Source organism: Sorex fumeus, unplaced genomic scaffold (assembly GCF_029834395.1).
Source record: "Sorex fumeus unplaced genomic scaffold, SorFum_2.1 ptg000189l, whole genome shotgun sequence".
NCBI classification, from domain to species: domain Eukaryota; kingdom Metazoa; phylum Chordata; class Mammalia; order Eulipotyphla; family Soricidae; genus Sorex; species Sorex fumeus.
In genome coordinates this window covers 330,516-345,261 of record NW_026606246.1, presented here as the reverse complement: position 1 = coordinate 345,261, position 14,746 = coordinate 330,516, and the positions used below count along the sequence as shown (strand labels likewise).

General features: G+C 53.9%; 1 non-coding gene across 1 annotated transcript; it reads right to left on the bottom strand.

Moving 5' to 3' along the window:
* Window positions 1-1,989: 1,989 nt before the first annotated feature.
* Window positions 1,990-2,094, bottom strand: LOC130017322 (U6 spliceosomal RNA). Its single transcript, XR_008791382.1, has one exon. It is a non-coding gene; the product is annotated as a U6 spliceosomal RNA (small nuclear RNA).
* Window positions 2,095-14,746: the final 12,652 nt, after the last annotated feature.

Genomic DNA, 14,746 nt, shown 5'->3' with positions numbered 1-14,746 from the left:
AACAAGCCCAGCCTGAATTGGCCGCTCCGGTTGTCAACGGCTCTGTGTTCCCCCAGCTCTATTTAGCTCTTCAGCTAAGGAAAGTCCCTGTTCGCAAGGGCTCCCCGAGCCGGACGCAGGGCCCAGTGATGGGGTCCGTCCTCCCACTCATCCATCCTGCCTCAGTCCTAAGCTGCGGCTGGGAACCAGGCGCCCCGCCGGGCGAGTTGCTCCTCCCTCCTGTAGGGGGCGCACGGGCCCCTGGGAGGAGTCGGGACCAAGTGGCCGGCAGCAGCCAGTGCGGACCACTGATCGCTTATTGGCAAAGGGATGGATCCAATTAGCCGGGGGGGGGGGGGGGGGGGGGGGCGGGGGGGGGGTGAGGGGCTGGGGAGAGCCCGGAGAGATGTCTGCTGGGGGCAGAGCAGTCCCGGGAACGGGAAGGCAGAGCCAGCAGTGGGAGCCGGGGATGCTGGTGACCTGGGCCTGGCCCTGGCCAGGGGACCGTGTCCCCTGCGGCTGAGTGCGCAGGCCAGCTGGGGGCCACCCTCTCTCCTGGGAGGTGCAGCTTCCCTTTCAGTCTGTTGGCATTCGCTCACCTTGGCAAATGCTCTCCACTCTCCAGGAAGTTTCACTATTGCCGCTGTAAACCTTGCAACCCTCCCCAGGAAGGAGCACCCCGGCCTGCTCTCTGGGGGGCACCAACACTGGGGGTCACCCACCACTTAGTCCAGAGGCTCCTGGCTCCCTGGAGAGGAAGCTCCTCCCTGGAGAACTGAAGGATTCTGCAGTTGGTGGAGGGGAGGAAGGAGAGGATGGGGTCTACATCGCAGGAGAGGGGAAGGCTAAGAGTTTAGAACGGGGAAGGGGGGTTTCTGACTCCCTTGGGGGGTGTCTGAACAAAACTACACTAGACTTTCATATTCCCCAAGCAATCCCTGTTTTTATAGAAAGAAAGAAAGAAAGAAAGAAAGAAAGAAAGAAAGAATCCAAAAGGAAATACATCCACACAGTTTTTTGTTTGTTTTGTTTTTGCATCACACCCAGTGATGCACAGGGGTTACTCCTGGCTCATGGCACTCAAGAATTATTCCCGGCGGCACTGGGGGGGACCATATGGGATGCTGGGAATCGAACCCAGGTCGGCCACGTGCAAGGCAAACGCCCTACCTGCTGTGCTATCGCACCAGCCCCTCCACGTATGTCGTGATGCTTGTCATCCTTGAGTTCCAGGAATCTGAGGCATGAAGGTATACGCTTTGTGTTTAAGTGGACTTCCGCAGTGTAGACCCCACTTAGCATTTTGTTGGGACACTCAGCCTTGAGAACTGTTGGGCTGTGTCATCAGGACCCCCTCCCCCCCCCCACACACACACACTTTGCCATTGTTGTTGGGATGACCGGGTCTCACTCAAGTGCTGACACACTCTACTGGGAACACAGTGTCGGATGTCACATGTTGAGTCGTGGGACTGGGACACAGCTGAGATAGCAAGACTACATATGAGGTGGTGACCGCAGGGGTGAGGGGGGGCAGCAGCACCGCTACTGGTGCCCTGTTGGGCAGCCCTGGGATCCAACTCACGGCCTCAGGCTTAAGAGGCAGGGGCCCTGAGCTGCCCCAGCCTTGCCATCTGGCGCGGCGGAGCCATCCCGGCTTTCCCATCCACCACCGTGTCTGGTTGTTTCCTGAGACTCTGACCCACGGGCCACCTGTAACTATAGGCCTTTGGCCATCTGACTCTAGTTGACATTTTGCCACTTTAAAAAAAAATTTTTTATTAGCGAAACACCATGAGGTACAGTTGTAGACTTACAAATTTTTGTGCTTGGGTTTCGGTTATACAATGATCAAGTACCCATCCCTTCACCAGTGCCCATTTTCCATCACCACAGGTCCCAGTATCCCTCCCACCCCCCATCCCCCCATCCCACCCAGCCTCTGTGGCAGGGCATTCCCTTTTGTTCTCTCTCTCCTTTTGGGTGTAGTGGTTTGCAAAAGAGGCATTGAAAAATATGGAACTTGACGAATTTGCGTGTCATCCTTGCGCAAGGGCCATGCTAATCCTCTCTGTATCATTCCAATTTTAGTATATGTGCTGCCGAAGTGAGCACCATTTCGCCACTTTCTGATCCAGATGGACAAAATGCTGACAAACTTTCCAGAGCCTTCCACGAGGTTTTGAAGGTCACGGAACCCAAACAGCACCTTTGCTGGAGAAGCTTGCAGGTCACAAGCACTCCGCCTGAAGCCAGGATGGGATGAGAAATTCCCGGGGCTGGGGCCTGGGGTCTGGGGGGCCCCTGCCTATCGCCCAGGGAAGGCTGGTTCCTTCTGCCAGGCCTGCGTGTCAATCAAGGCGGGCGGGGCACGTGCCTGGAAGTCCCTCTCATCATGGGGATACTCAGTAGTTTATGACCTCCATAAAGCTATTAGCCCCCGAGTGGCAGGGAAAGTGGTTACCAGCACCCTTCGCCTCTCCGGGGTCCATTAGCATCAGGGTCGTAAACTCAGGCTTAGGCCACGGGTGACTGGTTTTATTATCAATCAATTACTCGCACTTATCAGCAAGTCTCAACTTGCTACAAGCGGGAATCTGGCCAGATAAGCCAGGTGCAGGTAGTTCCTCTCTCCGTACCCAGGAGGCCTCAGTTTCCCCGCCTGTAGTGTCAGGGGCTATCTGGATCAGGGGTCCCCACATCTCCCACTCCCGAAGACCATCACCTTTGATTTGCTCCTGGGGCTCCACCCCCACCCCACCCCACCCGCTTCATTGTGAAATTGTGTCTTCTCCTAGCAAGAAGTATTTCTTAAAATCCAATTTCTCTTCCCTGTTAGTATCAGTGCAGACGATTAGCTTCAGATAAAAAGGAAAATACAAGTGACCATCACGGATTCCGACTGTCCAGCCCAGCAGCCCCGCAGGAAGGGGTGTGTGTTGGGGGAGGGGAGACGAGTCTTTTTCTGCAGGTTTCTGCCCCTGTGGGTGATTGCCGTTCCCCCAAATCCCCGTTTGGGGGTGTGACTCCCTGAAAGATCTTGCGGGCCTGGTGATGCTCTCTGGACCCCCACAAGGCTGTACTCTGGGAATTGAAGGGCTCTTCTGGGTGCTGGAATGGCCCCCAAGGGGCACCCCCTGCACCCCTCAAAGCCTCTGGTGTGGGTGGAAGTGGGGTCAGGTGAGGGGTGGAAGGACGAACGTGCCTGAGTCTACAATTGAGATTTTAAAAAATCGTCCCCTCGTGGCTCCAATATTCATCTCGATGACTTTGGTACTGGGCCCCCCAACCCCACCTCCCCACACACACACACACACCAGGCAAGGATTTACACCAGTGGATACTGGGCAGTTTGGAGTGCAAGAGGTCCTTGAGGGGTCAAAGCAAGAGTTTGAGAACGCAGCATGGGCAGAAGCAAAAAAGAGGGACCGGAGAGGTAGCACAGCGGGGAGGGTGTTTGCCCTGCACACGGCCGGCCTGGGTTTGATCCCCGGCATCCCATAGGGTTCCCGTGTCCCACCAAGGGTGATTCCTGAGTGCAGAGCCGGAATAATCCTGAGCTTGACCAGGTGGCCCCAAAGCCATATAAAACAAAGGAGGTTTGGAATACGGGCTTTCAGTCTGCAAAGGCTTCTCTGCCTAGCTCCTGCCTCCAGCCCTCAAGCAGATTGCAGGGCTGGAGGGAGAAGGGAGGGAGGGAGAGAAAGAGTAAGAGAGAGAGGGGGAGAGAGGGAGAAAGAGGAGAGAGAGGGAGAGAGAGAGGGACAGAGAGGAAGAGAGAGGAAGAGGGGGAAGAGAGAGGGAGAGGGAGGGAGACAGAGGGAAGGAGAAAGATGAGAGAGAGACGGGAGGGAGGAGGGGGGAGAAAGGAGAGGAGAGAGGAAGAGACAGAGGAGAGATGGGGAAGAAAAGAGAAAGAGAGAGGAGAGACAGAAGAGAGAGGGGAGAGGGATAGAGGGAGGAGAGGGAGCGTGTGTGTATATGTGGGTGTAAGGACACGCCACGTCGGAGGGGCTGCCGAGGATTAAGGGGGTGGCTCTGACCCCAGGAGGTTCCAGCCCAGTGCCACGGCTCTGTCACGTGATCGACACCCGGCTCAGGGGTGCTCCCAGGGCTCTGTGCGGACACACTCATGGTGTGTGTGTGTGGGGGGGGGTGCTGACAGCACCCAGGTGCCCTGGGGTGCCGGCTTCCCCGTCACCCACTTTTGCCTCCGCTGGGGAAGGTACCAGCTCCTGCTGGGAATCCCCGAGGTCCCCCCAACTTTATTCGTTGCTGCTCTTTTCAGTCTCACTGGGTTGGGGCTCACTCGCGACTCTGAGGGTCACTCCTGCCAGGGCTGGGAGGGGGGTCTCTGTGGGCCTGGGGTAGAACCCCTACATTATCTCCGCAGTCTTTGTCCTTTGGGGTCTTGAGCCAGGGGGCTGTGTCCCCCGCTCTGGGGAGGGGCTGGGCCCGGCTCTTCTCAGCAGGACTCGTGTGCTGTGTGGCAGGCAGCAAGTGTCTGAACCTCTCTGAACGCTGTGTGGTTCTCCCCTACCAGGGGCTGGTGTGTGCCTGTGTGCAGCCGGGGCTAAGCCGGGGACCCTGCACCGTGCACTCGACTGGGACTGAGGCGGAGGCCACCCAGCCAGACGTCAGCACAGTTGGGGGCTCTGTGTTCCCCCGCCACACACCCCGTGCTGTGGGTCCTGACCCTTGGTAGGTTGGCTGGGGGATTTCCAGTCACCAAGTGTCCCAGGTGGCCTGTGGGGGATGGCAGGCCGTGCCGGGAGGCTGGCAGGGACACTCACACCTGCCGTGCCCACCAGGCCGTTACCTCAGGAGGGGGGCCCGCCTCGCTCCATGTCCACCTGGCACCTCTTTCACTCAGGGGTGCTCAGGAGGTCCATGGGGGCCCCACTGGTAGTTTCCAGACAACAGGGCTGTGATTGGACGCTTGGATCACAGAGGTGGAACTGCTCAGACACCCCCGGGGTGCCACCAGGCCCGCTCGGGCTATCCTGAGGGTTCTCAGGGCCTCCGGGACACACCTGGGTTCAGAGGACCAGATGTTGGTGGGAGTCAAACCTCGTGGTGGGAGCCCTGACTGCTGTCCAATGTCCCGGTTACTCTTTCATGGGTCCTACTGTAGGCCAGCAGAGGTCAGGCTGGCGAGGTCAGGCTGCCCCGTGCCAGCCTGGGAGAGGAAGGCTGGGTGCCAGGGGCTACCGCTCTGTAGGGTGCGAGAATTCCTGGCAAAGCCGGGAGGCTGGCGGGCAGGGCGCTCTCTGCAGCCCCTGCCTGGATCCTCTGCCCAGGCCCGCCCTGCCTTGCTTTCTCCCTCCCTCCTGAGAAGGATGGGGGAAGTCGCTGGGGTGGGGGGCTGTGGGCTGCAGGGGGAGGCGGCCGCGGCAGGCCAAAGGGCAGACTCTTTGGAGATTGCAGAGACCTCCGCCTCCCCTCACCAAGCCCTCCGCATCCGCCCTCTCCCCAACTTATCTGGACGGTGTCTAATTGAAATTGAAGACCTGCTGAGCTCAGTGCCCCGAGTCTGATCTCCAGCGTGGGCTACCCCAAAGTATGCGCCGGGCAGCCACGTTCCAGCATCTGACAGCGTGATGAATGCCCCGCGGGAGAGTTTTTTTTTTCCTTTTTCAGTCACACCCAGCGATGCTCAGGGGTTACTCCTGGCTCTGCACTCAGGAATCAGTCCTGGTGGTGCTTGCGGGACCATATGGGATGCTGGGAATCGAACCCGGGTCAGCCTCATGCAAGGCAAACGCGCCCCCCCCCCCCCCCACCCGGGAGAGTTCTGTAGAGGCCAGAGTCCTAGGTGAGCCAGGGGCCCAGATGCATGGAACACGGGCTGGTACCAACTCGCCTAAGGAGATGAGGAACAACATGTGCTAGGGAGGCCTGGGGAATTCCCACAGGCTCAGGGCCAAGCCCCAAGGGTAGTGGCCAGGCTGCCTGGCCCATCGGCCCTAAGCTGACCAGCCTCCACACACCGGAACACACAGGAGCCAGCTGTGTGTAAATAGCTCCTTCTCGGGACTTAAGGGAAGGTCAACATGAAGGTCAAAATTGTCCCAAAAGAGAAGGCATTTCATCTCTTTAATTTATTGACTCTGTTTTGGGACCAGGCCTGGTGGCGCTCAGGACTTACTCCTAGCTCTGTGCTCAGAGGTTGTATCACTCCTGGCATTGCTCAGGGGAACTTGGATGGTGCTGGGGATTGAACTGGGCTTGACCACATAGGAGGCGGGTACCTTCCCCACTGAACTCTTCCTCTGGCCCTAAGTTGTTGTTGTTGTTGTTGTTAAGTAGCAAACCCTTTTTAAAAACTGGTGGAGAACAGGAATCCTGACACCCAGGGAAACACTCATAAGGCAGATGCATGAACCTGCACCCAGGATGATGGGTCAAACTCAAAGCAGCATGAGGACTGGTCTCGCCCTGTAAGGTAACTCAATGCTTCTCAAGAATCTTCATGAGCGAGACCCTGTCGTGATGGCGTGGTTTGGAAATCCGGGTGGAGGGGCGGGGAAGGTCTGGGACAAGAACCCAGAGTCTGAGGTCGGTGATCCTGCAGTATCACCTACATAGGAACATGGGGCTGACAGGTCCTTATATTCCCTGAGGAACTCATGCCAACAGGCCACGCCCAAGTGAAAAACTCACACCACATGCCTCGGGGCAGGCGGGCACTCTTTGTTCCCCCTGTCTGGCCTCTTTCCTTTGTGTTCCTTCTTTTCCTTTCCCCCCACCCCAATTCCATCCTGGTTGCTCCCCTGAGCTCTGCTGCCACAGCCTCTCAGAGGAGCAAGCCGTGCCCTAGACCTGGGGCAGAAGAGACCCTCTTCCCCTGGCCTTGGGGCCTGATTGCAGTGGCAGATACACAGTCCAAGCAAGACTTTCATTAGCCTTATTGGGGAAGAGAAGTGTCTCTTTTCTCCGCCCAGATGTTGACATCTTAGAGCATCTGGAGCAGAGGGATCAACTCTTCAGGAGGATGAAGTTCAAAAGAGACTAGAGAATCCAGAATATAACGTTTTCGTGAGCACCGGGCCACCTTGAGCCATCATACCTGATTTCCTCACACAGTTACACACACAAACACAAACACACACACACACACACAGTCTCCCATTGTTCATCAATTTTGCTCAAGCGGGCCCAGTAACGTCTCCATTTTGAGACCTGTTGTTACTGTGTTTGGCATATCGAATACGTCACGGGGAGCTTGCCAGGCTTTGCCGTGCGGACGAGATACTCTCAGGAGCTTGCCAGGCTCTCCGAGAGGGGCGGAGGAATCAAACACAGTTACAACAGAAACAAAATGGGGTGAGGCAGATTTCTGCCCCAACCCAGAGAGTCGAGATCAAATGCACAGCCACTTGGCTGTTCCCCTTATTTTCACCCCCAAACACAGTGTCCACACCAGACCCCTTCCCCTCGAAGTTCTGTTCCCGAGGTCGGGAGTGAGGGTCTCTTCCCTACCTGCTCCACTTCCACTGTTTGTAAACAGTCATGCAGTTACTGCTCACCCATCCAAAGGGATCGCAGAGGGGCCCTCTCTGCCTAGGCACGAGAGCCTACACCGTGCAGGACAGTGACTGTCCCGCGCATATATGGACCAGAGGCCGGGACTGCGCGTGCCCTGTAGAGGAAGCGTGGGCAGCATGGGTACGGGGAGGGAGGGGCCACGCCCCACAGCTGACTGGCACAAGGGCAGAGACTAGTGTGTGACTGGTGTGTATGCCCCACCGTGCCGGCTATGAACGGGCAGGCGAAGGCTTCCGTGAAGAGAGAGGCCAGCTCCAAACAGTCCTGCCACTGCTGAGTCATCCCAGTCAGCCATGTCACTGGGCTGAGATTTCTGGAACCTTCTCAGGATGGGGAGGTCAAGATTCCAGAGCCCACCCACTGGACCGCGAGGTGCCATATTGGTCTTTGGAGCTGTGTGGAACCAGGCCCCGGGGGTCCCAGACAGGTCGAAGTGGGCTCTTACCTGGTCATACAGTGAGATGCCTTTTCTGGGGCCTTCTGCGTGCGCTGTCCACTGTCATGTCGGGCTGGACCCCAAGAATGCTTCTCCTGTTCCCGGATGCCTACAGAGAGAACAGTTGCTTCTTTAAAAAAGAAAAAAAAATGTTCAGTCGCTGGGGCAGATTCTCCCAGAGAGATAGAGTTCCTTGCCTGTCAGGCCAGAATATTAAATTAAGCAATTTCCATCAGATAACACATCTTCTGGTTCATGTAAATGTCCCACAAATCCCCACGCTCATAAGTCAGCCGGACTGAAAGCGAGTCACACTAATCCATCTCGCTGTGGAGATGATACCTGAGCAAGCTCCCTCCCTCCCTCCCTGGAGTCTCACGACAGCCCTGCTAGGATGCCCCCATGCTGCTCCTTGCTCCGTCCGATTGGGACACGGCTCAGCATCCCGTGCCCTGTCCTCAGACCACAGGACCAGGTGCAGGTGTCCCCGAGGAGAAAGTGCCCATGTCCAGTGCAGACCTGACTGCAAGTCAGGGTCAGGCGTGAATGGGGGTGGGGGCGGGGAGGATGGTACAGGGGTTATGGTAGTTTCCAGATCTCGACATACATAAAACACTGGAACCAGGGCTAAAGCGATAGCACAGTGGGGAGGGCATTTGCCTCGCATGCGGCTGACCTGGGTTCAATTCCCAGCATCCCATATGGTCTCCTGAGCACCACCAGGAGTAAGTCCTGAATGCATGAGCCAGGAGTAACCCCTGTGCATCGCCAGGTGTGACACAAGCAGCAAAAAAAAAAAAAAAAAAAAAAACCAAACAAACAAACCAAACATTGGAACCAGCCTCATTCCATAAGTCTTGGAGTAGTAACGGGGACACAGGTAAGCTTCCTTCTAACTGACTCTGGCTCAGCCCGTGAGCTTGGATCCCCTCTGTCTAACACGGGCGGGCAGTGCCGCTTCTCCCCCTGTGGAGAACACTTGGCGTGCAGCCCCGGCGACGGGCCGCCAACCAGCGCCATGCCCGGGCTCAGCTCCCACACAGCCGGGTACTGGATCATTGCTGAGGACGGGGTTATTCTCCTTCTGCACCTCTCGCATCTGCTGCCATTGACGAGTGTCGATTGTTCACGTTGTTATTGGTGGTTTCCCCAACCACACCCCTCCCCAGTGCACCCACCTCCATCCCCGTAGGGTCCCAGTGATGCTCCCTTTCTTTCTTTTTTTGAAGTAAAATGGATTTTATTTGGAGATTTTGAAGGGAAGAAGGTAGAGAAAACTGGGAGAGGGTGAGAGTAACATGCTCAAGAGAGGACCCGGGCTTCTGCAAGGATGGAGAGACCCTCTACACACATCCCACCAGCATTAGACAGGAAAGCATGGACGTACACACCTCAAGAGGGGCGATGCGGGCAACACATGTGCTCAGGCACTGCATGTGCCCAGCCACGTGGGCACAAGCAGCACATGGGCTCGGGCAGCTCCTGCACCGATGCTCCCTTTCAATCCCCACTGTCTCCCTGCCCAGCAACTTCAGTTTTGTGGATCAGTTCTCGGTGCTACCCCTGGGCTTTCGTGGCTTCCTCACTGTGCATCGTTAAGTCCCTCAGAGTGAGATTATTCTGCATCTGTTCTTTCCTTCTGATGGATTTGACTGTTGAGATTCTCTAGTTCCATCCATGTCATGGCAAATCACATAATTTTGTCCTTTTTAGAAGTTGCATAGTATTTCATTGTGGGTATACGCAACTTTTTTTTAAGAGTTAAATTCTGTCTTTGTATTTCTTTTTTTAAAAATTAAAAAATTTTTAGGGGCTGGAGCAATAGCACAGCGGGTAGGGCGTTTGCCTTACACGCAGCCAACCCGGGTTCGATTCCCAGCATCCCATATGGTCCCCTGAGCACTGCCAGGGGTAATTCCTGAGTGCAGAGCCAGGAGGAACCCCTGAGCACCGCTGGGTATGACCCAAAAAGCCAAAAAATATTAAAAAATTTTTATAAAGTAGTTCACAATAAGGCCCTCCCGTTGATCATCGATTTGCTCGAGCGGGCCCAGTAACGTCTCCATTGGAGACTTTGTTGTTACTGTGTCTGGCATATCGAATACTCTCGGTAGCTTGCCGGGCTCTCCGAGAGGGGCGGAGGAATCGAACTCGGGTCAGCCATGTTGGCTGCGTGCAAACAATGGGACTGGAGCGATAGCACAGCGGTAGGGCGTTCGCCTTACAAGCGGCCAACATGGCTGACCCGAGTTCGATTCCTCCGCCCTTCTCGGAGAGCCTGGCAAGCTACCAAGAGTATTCGATATGCCAGACACAGTAACAACAAAGTCTCCAATGGAGACGTTACTGGGCCCGCTCGAGCAAATCGACGATCAACGGGAGGGCCTTTACCTTTACCTTTACCTTTAGTTCACAATATTTGATTACATTTAATATTCAAACACCAATCCCACCACCATGACACCTTCCCACCACCATATTTCGAATGTTTCCAACCCAAACCCCAATCCCTGCCCCAAAGCAGAACCAAAGTAAACATATTTTGTATTGTTTGTTATGAAAAACCGATGAAAATGCTACATCTACGCAATGGAATACTATGTAGCTGTTAAAAAAGATGGAGTCATGAAATTTACATACAAGTGGATCAACATGGAAAGCATCATGTTAAGTAAAATGAGTCCGAAAGAGAGGGACAGACTAGACAGATTGCACTCATCTGTGGAATATAAAGTAACAGAATGGGAGACTGACATCCAAGAGTAGTAGAGTTAAGGACTAGGAGGTTTGCACATGGCTTGGAAGCCGGCCTCGCATGCTGGGGGAGAAAGAAGCTCAAACAGAGAAGGGACCACCAAGTAAAGGGTCCTAGGAGGACCCGCTCGGGTTGGGAGCTGCCCAAAATAGACTACAGACCGAACACAATGGCCACTCAATACTTCTATCGCAAACCACAACACCCAAAAGGAGAGAGAGAACAAAAAGGGAATGCCCTGCCACAGAGGCGGTGGGTGGGGGGAGGGGGTGGGGGTGGTGAGAGGGATACTGGGATCACTGGTGGTAGAGAATGGGCACTGGTGGAGAGATGGGTATCCAATCATTGTGTGACTGAAAAGCAAGCATGAAAGTTTGTAAGTATGCAACAGTACCTCAGGGTGATGAAGGAAGGGAGGGAGGGAGGGAGGGAGGGAGGGAAGGAAGGAAGGAAGGAAGGAAGGAAGGAAGGAAGGAAGAAGAAGAAAGAAAGAAAGAAAGAAAGAAAGAAAGAAAGAAAGAAAGAAAGAAAGAAAAAGAAAGAAAGGCAGGCTACAGAAAAGTTTCCTTAGAGGAAAGAGTGTGGAGATTGCTGCATGTCACCCAGGGACCATTAAGCCCTTCTCTAAGAGATCACCAACACACTGTTAGAGGTTGAGCCTGATGTGCTTTTTATATATGTATCTGTAAAAAATGAAAAAGATGCATATTTTTCCCTCTAAGATTTGTTGCCTCCTACTTTGAGCCCCATCGAATGTATGCACAACTTCTTGATCCATTCCTCCAGAGCATTGGGCATTGCTTCCATATCTCGGCTATTGTACTAAGTCCCGTGATGAACACACGCGTGCAAATATCCCTGTGAATTAACGTTTTTGTGTTTTGGGCAGAGATGCCAAGAAGTGGTATCACGAGGCTACATGGAGTGCAGGGGATTCTGTTTCTATTGGGGGGGCTCATCTCCCCCCCCATAGAAACAGATTGCTTTCCTTAGATGACATTCTCGCCACAGCCCTGCGAACCCAAACTGTTTCCAGACTCTTTGACTTGTGCCATCCTTGTGGGCGTGAGGAGAGATCTCTGTGTTTGTTTTTTTTCTTTTTGGGGTCACACCCGGCAATGCCCAGGGGTTACTCCCAGCTCATGCACTCAGGAATTACTCCTGGTGGTGCTCGGGGGACCATATGGGATGCTGGGAATAGAACCGGGGTCGGCCGCATGCAAGGCAAACGGCCTCCCCACTGTGCTATCGCTCCAGCCTCTCAGTGTTTGTTTTTATTTGCATTTCCTTGATCAGGAGTGATGATGACCCTGTCGGCGAATTCACCATCTTGGTGAATCCACAAAGCTAGTGGGACACTTCTGAGCTTCAACCCTCACCAGGAAAGCAGGACACAGAAAACAAGGCTTCCTGGAAGACTGATAATAAGGGGCCCCTCGGGGCCAGCGGGGGATCTGGCAGAAACAGCAATCAGCCCAGGTGTTTGTGATGTGGCAGGTGGGGACTTTTGGAGACAGGACCTGAGTGAGACTTGGGCAAACCAGTCTAGGAGGGGATTGGAGAAGGAATGGGGAGACCGTGAGGGCAGGGCTCAGCAGGGCATTACCGGATAGGCAACGGCAAGTGTGTGTCTCCATTTGCATGGGGGAGCATACTGCCCCTCTCCTTCCTGCGGGGGTGATGGGCAGTGGGAGCCTGTGGGATGATGGGGCCCCACAGGGGCCGCCGTGCCAATGGCCCGACTCCACCACCTCACAACTGAGCTCTGCAGAGAGGTCAAATTGCTGAAAATTTTAGGTACACCCATCTCCAGGCTGAGAACCCTGGAGTCTTCTCAGAGAGGCGGTGGACAGCCTTCCTCACCCGCCTCATACTTCCGGAAGCCCCGACAGCCACACCCACATCCCATACTCATCACTGTGTAAACTCGCTGACCAGTTAAATATTCTGGAGTTTCTGGAGTGTGCGGCCGCATTTGGGGGTGACGTGCAGCTCCAAACCCTCCGATACTGATGTCCCAGTAAGAGCACACCAGGTTGGATGGGAATGTAACAACAGACACCAACTAAGCTCAGGTAACAAAAAGATTAACAGGGAGGGCTCAAGCAACAACAGCTAAGTGAACCCTCAGGCAAGGACTTCATGTCCCCAAGGGGAGATATAAAAATTTTCACAAATTTACTTTTACTGAAGGGCTTTTTTTTGATGATTACATTAGCCATTTAGTGTTAACAAATAATGTAAAATAATTATTTTGTATCTGTTAAGGGATCAGGCTTCGGAAGTGATTAGGAAAATAGAGACGGAGAGAGAGAGCAGAACACACTGGCGGTGGGATTGGGGTTGCAATATTGAATGCCTGTAACAAATGCATCATGAACAACTTTATAAACCAGTGTCTAAATAAACAGGGGTGGGGACCAACGGGCTCCAGGTCCCTCTCTTTGCCTGCAGGCCTACTCAGAGCCTTTGCTGTGCTACCATGCTCATTTCCAGAAAGGCTGAGACAAAAAAGATTTCTCTCAAACTCTTTTTACCCACTAGACATTTTATCCCCTTTGTTCTGATTTAGTCTTTTTCTTTTCACAATACATGACATGGAGCAGGAAACATTTTTTTTGGCTTTTTGGGTCACACCTGGCAATGCACAGGGGTCACTCCTGGCTCTGCACTCAGGAATTACTCCAGGCAGTGCTCGGGGGGCCCTATGGGATGCTGGGAATTGAACCCGAGTTGGCCGATGTGAAAGGCAAACACCCTCCCCTCTGGACTATCACTCCAGCCCCAAGCAGGGAACATCCTGACTTACAATATTTCTGTTGGCCTTTAGAATGATGCATGACGCATTCATATAGATATTCTGGCACCAGCCCATCACAGAAGTAAAGCTGTTCGTCACTACAGTAACTTGTGAGTGAGCAAAAACAAGACAAAAACCCCAGGAACTCCGCAGAGATGCCCATTGACGCATGTGGGCTACTCCGAGGCCATCTCCTTCGGTAGCTCAGAGTCTCCAGATTCAAGCTGCTGTTCCAGCTCCGTATCCTCCTCTGGACAGGATTAATGGTGACATCCACATGATGGAGGCCCCTCCTGGCCTTGCTGAGCCCGGATAACGAGAGACAGCGGATATCCAAGGAGCTTTTCCTGCTCAGAGTAGACGCACAGGGCGGGCCTGTTGGAACATGCCCCACAGCACACGCCCCCTCCTGACCCCTTTCTCAGCATCGGCAATGCTCAGAGAGACCCTGTACAAAAACCCTCTCCACCGCTCTGGGGGCAATAAATTAAGAAACTTGGGGTGAGGGGGCTTTCTCCCACCCCACTGAGAGTCAGAAGGTGCCTGTATGAGCTGGGGTCGCTGCGAGTTCCTACTGGAAACGAGTGAGTCTTTCTGGAAGTTGTCCGTGAAGTCCCCAAGGGCTGGGCCTCTAACTTTGATCTGCAGAACCAGAGCTTCACAGGGATGCAGGGGTGGGGGGGGGGGGATAAGTTAACACGATGGAGTGTGGGGCAGGATCATATCTGGGAATATTTATTGCTGGAATCGATGAGGGAGAGGCTGGAAAATATAGACACGTGCCTTGCACCCCTGTACCCACTAGCCCCTGTCCCTGCCTCAGCAACCCCTCTGGAAGCTCTTCCAAGCTGGGGTTGACCTCAGCCTGGAATTGGGGAGTCATGAGTCTTGGTGGGCCTGTGATGCTGATATGCTCATTGACAAAAATGAGGGGGGGAGTCTCCTATTTTGTTACTTTAAGCTCCCCAGATGAATGCAATCTTTCTATGTCTATCCCTCTCTTTCTGACTTGAAACCCAAGCACAAAATTTATAAGTCTACAACCTCATGGTGTCTCACTAATAAAAATTTAAAAAAACTATAAAAGAATTAAAAAAAAATAAAAACAAATTTTAAAAAATGGTATTAAAAAAATATGAGGGGGGAGGCTCTTCCCAGATAACCGAGGAATTGCTGGTGGGGTTTGACTCGGAGAAAGGATTCAAGTGGCGGGGAACAGGGGACAAAA